Source organism: Bison bison, unplaced genomic scaffold (genome assembly GCF_000754665.1).
Source record: "Bison bison bison isolate TAMUID 2011002044 unplaced genomic scaffold, Bison_UMD1.0 scf7180017864464, whole genome shotgun sequence".
In the NCBI taxonomy this organism is placed as follows: domain Eukaryota; kingdom Metazoa; phylum Chordata; class Mammalia; order Artiodactyla; family Bovidae; genus Bison; species Bison bison.
Window position 1 is genome coordinate 4,145,310 of NW_011495025.1, and position 6,067 is coordinate 4,151,376.

At 34.7% G+C, this 6,067-nt stretch overlaps 1 protein-coding gene across 3 annotated transcripts in view; it reads right to left on the bottom strand.

Annotated features, from left to right (window-relative positions):
- CCSER1 (coiled-coil serine-rich protein 1) overlaps positions 1–6,067 on the bottom strand; it is a 1,491,930-nt gene that overhangs the window by 1,484,849 nt on the left and 1,014 nt on the right. Inside the window, exon 1 of one of the 3 annotated variants that reach the window (XM_010860145.1) lies at positions 5,549–6,061. The exons of the other annotated variants lie outside the window; for them this stretch is intronic. The gene's annotated coding sequence lies outside the window, so the exon portion shown is untranslated. Of the gene's footprint in view, positions 1–5,548; positions 6,062–6,067 lie in introns of those variants that run through there. 3 annotated transcript variants of the gene reach the window in all.

Here is a 6,067-nt window from a genome sequence, read left to right on the forward strand (position 1 = left end):
TTTTTTCTTTTTGTTATTATGCATCTATTTTTATCCATGTTATTGACTGACTTAAACACATTATGAAATATATAACTCTGTCCATGAGTCTAGCAGACAGCTTCAGAAAAAGCAAATGTAATGCTGACCATGGACTTCTATAGAATCATAATACATAAATACTTCAAAATATTTACTTTGCTTCAAACATTTGAACACTGATTAAAGCCATATTTAAGTAAATAAGTTGAAGATTAAAAGTCAAAAGAAACTAAATTGACAAGTAATTTTTTTTCTCTTGGGAGACAAGTTGAATTAACAGGCTGCCCGAAATATCAGTTTTGTTTGAGCAAAGTATTGAAATCTCTGTGTGTACCTTGCTAAAAGATATGCTGTATATTTCCAAATATGGAGAATATCTAATGTTTGACCATTCTCCACATATAGGCACTCATTCTTAAAACTATACTCGGTTACATCTTAAATTTCCACTAATAATTTGGGAGATTCTGACTAGTTGGGGCAAAAGAATTATGGCACTGAGGGCAAAATATATCAGTACTGAAAAGAGTAATAAAAAGATGGGAATATCAGCCTTACAAGTTCTCCATCACTTATTGCAATCACCCAAGAAGCAACAACAGCCATCACGGAAGACAGGAGCAACAGGGTGAATAATGAACAGCTATTGCTGGGCCCAGAATTAAAACAGGAATAAGGACTGAATACACTCCACATCTTCTATCTACTGATTTCATAAATTATTATAATAAAGTATGAATATTTGGTATAAGTAGTTTGGCAGCTCACAGAACAGAGCCTCAGTTTCCTCATCTCTAAAATATGCACAAAATTTATAATGTTAGGAGAACTGCATGGCATAACAAATGTAAGTGTTTGCCATGGAAGAAGTACTCAGCACATGATAGTCATTGCTGCTGCTGTTAACAAACATCTCATCGTTTGCAAAATAGAAAGAAAAACAACACCCATATTTTCATATAGTCTAGGGACTCCCTTTAAAATACTTTTTAAACGGTCAGTCTTTGGAAAAACATAAATATCCTTAGAATGAAGGCATACAATTATTCAATATTTATGTGTTGGCCATTGTTAATTCTTGATGATACTGAACCAAACACACAAATACACATAAAATTAAATTGCAATGAGTACCATAAGGAAGAAGAACATGGAACTAAAGCAATATATATAAGGGACACTGATGCAGCAAAGAAGGCCAAGGAAGGTTTCCTTTGGGAAGGGCTGATTGAACTTGTATCTGAAAGGCAGGGGTGGGGGAGTCCTGGGGGTGGGGGGCCAGGATGGAGGAAGAAGAAAGGGAGAAGGATACTAAGAGAGATATAGGATTTGAACACATTATCTTTATCTTGAAAGACATACAGATGTAATCTAAAATTCTTTCAGCAGTAAGAACATTTGAGAGAACATTTCACACTTGTGAAGCTATTATTGTGCAGCTAAAATAACTGTAATCTTATACAGAGAAAATGATTAAAAATGCCAAGACCAAAAATATCACATAAGAGTCAACAAAACTAAAGACGGTCAACCTTTGTACACTGTGCATATTTTTTTCTTTATAAATGACTACCAATAAGGTCAGCCTGAGCTCATTATTGTCCAGTTAAATTCAACACTGATGTACTGCTTCCCTAATCAACAACAAGGAGTTACAAAGTCATTTAATTTTTTTTTAAAAGAAAAAAGCTCAATTAAGATGAAATTCTTCTGATGGAGAGTACAATACTTTCTACGTCTAAACTTTCAAAGCCTAGTTATCTCTACCAGTTGAGGAAAGTATTTAGATATAAAATAGGTGGAAGACATGGCCTTCAAATATCACTATAAAATACTCTAAGTTAGTGGTTCTCAAACTTTAGTATAAGAATCACACGTGTGTGCATGCTTAGTCGCTTCACTCATGTCCAACTCTTTGAGACACTATGGACCACAGCCTGCCAGGCTCCTCTCTCCATGGGATTCTCCAGGCAAGAACACTGCAGTGGGTTAAGCTGCCCATCTCCAGGGGATCGTCCCAACCCAGGGATTGAACCTGTGTCTCTTATGTCCCCTGCATTGGTAGGCAGGTTCTTTACAACTAGCACCACCTAGGAAGCCCAAGAATCACACAGGAAACCCCAATGCAGAGTTTCTGATTCAATCATTTAACGGAATTGCATTTTAACAAGTTCACTCATGCTATTGTCCAGGGAACGACATTTTGAGAATTACCACTCTAGGTTAAGAATTTGCCATTAGATAACAGAATGTTTCCTTATAAATGACCTTCAGATTTTATTTAGTATCAGAACACAGCTACAGTGTTCAAGAATTGTAATAAGTTTAATCAAAATTTTTAAATTGTTATTACAGTGTAAATAATTAAAAAACAACAAGTATATTTTTAAGTTAGTCTAAATATAGAGCCAGGAATTTTCCAAACAGCAAACTATCTGTCAAAGGTCCAAGCAGAATTTCTTTTAATTGTAATATAATACCACATACCCTAGGAAACATTTTCAAGCACCGCTTTTTTTTTTTTTTTTTTGACATTTTGTTTAGCCATGAAAATAGCTTAAAATGAAATACAGTCATTTAAAGTAAGAACTGATAACAATATCCTGGTACTGTATCAACTGCAGATTAAACTGGTCAGCTTTACATTTTTATATTATATTTAAGCTACCTTTTGAAGTATGTTTCCTTTGTTAGTGTCTTTCATCAATCTCCTCATCTTTTCTCTCTGCTTCTCCCACTGCAGACTTCATGTTTTATTGTTAAATGACACTCTCACATAGTGAAGATTATATTGCTGATAAAAGCATATGTCCTCAATATAGAGCAAATAGATTTTGTCACTATCCAGTAGGGAAATCATGCAAAAGCTGTCAGTCATACAATGGGAGAGATTACATTATCAAAGTGATACACCTGTGACATATTGTCCAAAACCAAACTCAAAAGAGACCAATTAACAGATATGCTGGTCTGTACTTTGACTACATTGGAAATCATCCCATTCCTGCATGAATAGAAATTGGTGATTTAATAGGATTTTCATTTCAGTAATGACTTATCTATTCACTGTCAACAAAATATATATATATATATATGTCTTTTAATTCAACTAAACTGAAAGTACTTCTATTCTGTTATCTACTGAAAGTCATATCTAATATTTGTACTATTTCCTTACTATCACCATAAAATACTTCTGAGTGTCATATTGATTAGACAGGTTCAATGTCAATTCAGATCTTACCTCTTGTGTTCTTAAAATGGAGGAATGCATTCTAAACAGTTTTGTGTTTGTATAAAAACAAATAAAGAACACGTAACTCAGTTAAAAATGCACACTCTTATAAACAGAGCACAATCTTATTAGTAATACATTTACCAAAAGATAGTTAAAACATTTTTTAAACTGTTACAACTCTAAAATTGTTCCCACAGGTCCTACATCATAGCTATATATTCATGAAAATAATGTAAGGATAGATTAACTATTATGCAAGTGCATTCTAACAACTTTAAAACAAAATATGATAGAAAATATGTTAACAAGGTATACATTTTATATGAATAAAATATTAAGCATTCAATGACTGCTCATTATTTATACAGTTGTTCTTTTACATATCTCATCCTCTTTTCTTTAGACCAAATCTAAGGAGAGTTGATTAAGGATATAACTTGAACACCTCACTTCATGTACATTCCAAAATTCAACACTTTAGTGTGACGTGGTATATTTAAATATTTAGGGTAAGCATTCTCTACTTACGTATTTTTCTAATATATAGAGAGTATATTTTTCACTAAAAAGCAAGATAAAAAACTTGTCTTCTTAGGCACAGAAATATTTACAACTAATTCCAAAAACACAGTGTACAGAATGTTGTACATCAAAAACAGACTCACCCTGCACTTTGTACAACAAATTCAACCACTCTGCAATATCAAAAGCTATTTCAAACAAACTTATCTTTCTCATATCTTTTGCTCTTTTCTACAATTTAAGGAGACTTGCATTTTACATTTTATATTCTTATCCACAAGTCACTAATCCTATTTATCCGTTAGGATCAAAACCAAGGAAGTCTTACCTACCCTAGAAGCCTTTTCAAACAAAATTCAGTATGAAATGTTATTGTCATGCTCTGAACTCCTGCAGTCTTCATTAGACATGCAATCTCTTATTGTCAAGGTTTGTTAACTGTTCAAGCATGAACATCGGACTTTCCCCAACTGGAGAGTAAGCTCCTGAAGGGCAGGAGGCAAAGAAGTCTTACATTCCTCCACAATACCTAGATAGTGCCTTGCACATGACAGGCTCTTTATTATGAATACTACGTTGCATAATAAAATGCAATAAGGAGGCCAACATCTATATTATATACATTTTTTTCATTTTCAACTTCACGACAACGTAAATCAACATTCTATAGTATAAAAATGCATCATTAAATAATAAAGTTGCTAATTCTCTGATGGTGTCAAAAAAATATTAATAAGTATGACTATTTAATGACTACAATAATATAGCCCATCAAGTACCTTTTAAAATTCCCCATTACTTCTACATTCCAATGATTCAAGAAAGTTAACAACCCTCAGAGCCAGGGTGCTCAGTTCATGTTTTAATGTAATATATAAAACTACACATGCTCCAGTGTTAAAAATGTATTTTAACCAATACAAATCTAATCAAATCAAATAAATCTTTAACTCTGCTTTGTCTTCAAAACAAACAGAACTACTAAGGAAAGCTACTTTCACACTGGAAGAAAACATCAACAGTTGGCATGTTTTGATCAAAAAAGGAGCTCCTTAATTAATACTAAATGAAAACCACTCTGACAGTAAGTTGGTCAGTTCTCTTTCTTCCTGAAATTATTGAACTGGTTGTTACAACATAGAATTTCAATGTTTTAAAAACATTGTGCTTGACAGCTGCTTAGAGACATCCAAATTCAAAATAATGACACTATCCTACTATATCAGTTACAACCTAGTAGATGGTTCTATGAAAACACAGATTTTTCATAGAACAAACATAAATTTGCTAAAACGCAGTTGGTATACACTATTCTAAGACACCTCTCTAAGCTTCACGTTACGTCTGGAATTTTTGTCTGTTATAAAGCAAACAGGAAAAGAAACTGAAACAAACTGTGTTGTGGACTAGACTAAAAGTATTTTAGGTCTTTTCTTAATAGCTAATTTTAATTCTAATTAGCAATAATCAATACAAACGCACCTAGCTGTCTGCTTCTCTTTCTTCCCCAAGGCTTTTAATAAAACCAGTTTTATGGTAAAATGTGTGCACATTATGTTAACAGCCTTTCTTAGGGGTATAAATGTGTTCGATATCTGTGGGAAGGTATTCAACTGTAAAGATATTAGAAATGAAAGCTGTTGAAACCAAGTAGATGTTTTGTCTGTAAGTATTATTGGTGGCCTGAAGAGGCAAGAGACGTGATAAGTACACACAAACATAAAAGGCAAAGGATCAGTAACTTGTAAAAAGCATGTTTTTTTCTACCTGTAAAATGGCAAGTGATTTTCTGACTTTCTTCATCTCATATTCAAGGTCCCACGAGAAAGGGGGTGGGGATGGAATGGAAAGCAGAATTGCTTCTAATTCTGAGAAAGAAGAGGGGAGAGAGGAATTGAGATAGAGGAGGAGAGGGAGACAGAGAAGCTCAGGAAACACGGAAGGAAACCCCGAGAAATTTCACAACTCTTTGCCATAAATAGCCTTTCTTCTCACTCTGGATCCCTCCTCCTTTACATCAGCAAGGCTCAGCCTCCACGCGCAGAGCAGCACCATTCACAAATCCCTCCATCACCCCATCGCGCAACCCTGCCCCTGACAGCACTGCGTGTACGAGTCCCCGGGACACAACCCAGAAGGTGGGGGGAGGCGGAGCAAGGGGACACCTGCGGTTTCAGCTCGGGACTGATTTTCTCTCCAGGTGAACCAACGCTGTGATTAGTCCAAGGGCGAAAACACACACACACACAAACACACCCCTCCCTAGAGCCCTGGATGCGCCACCAC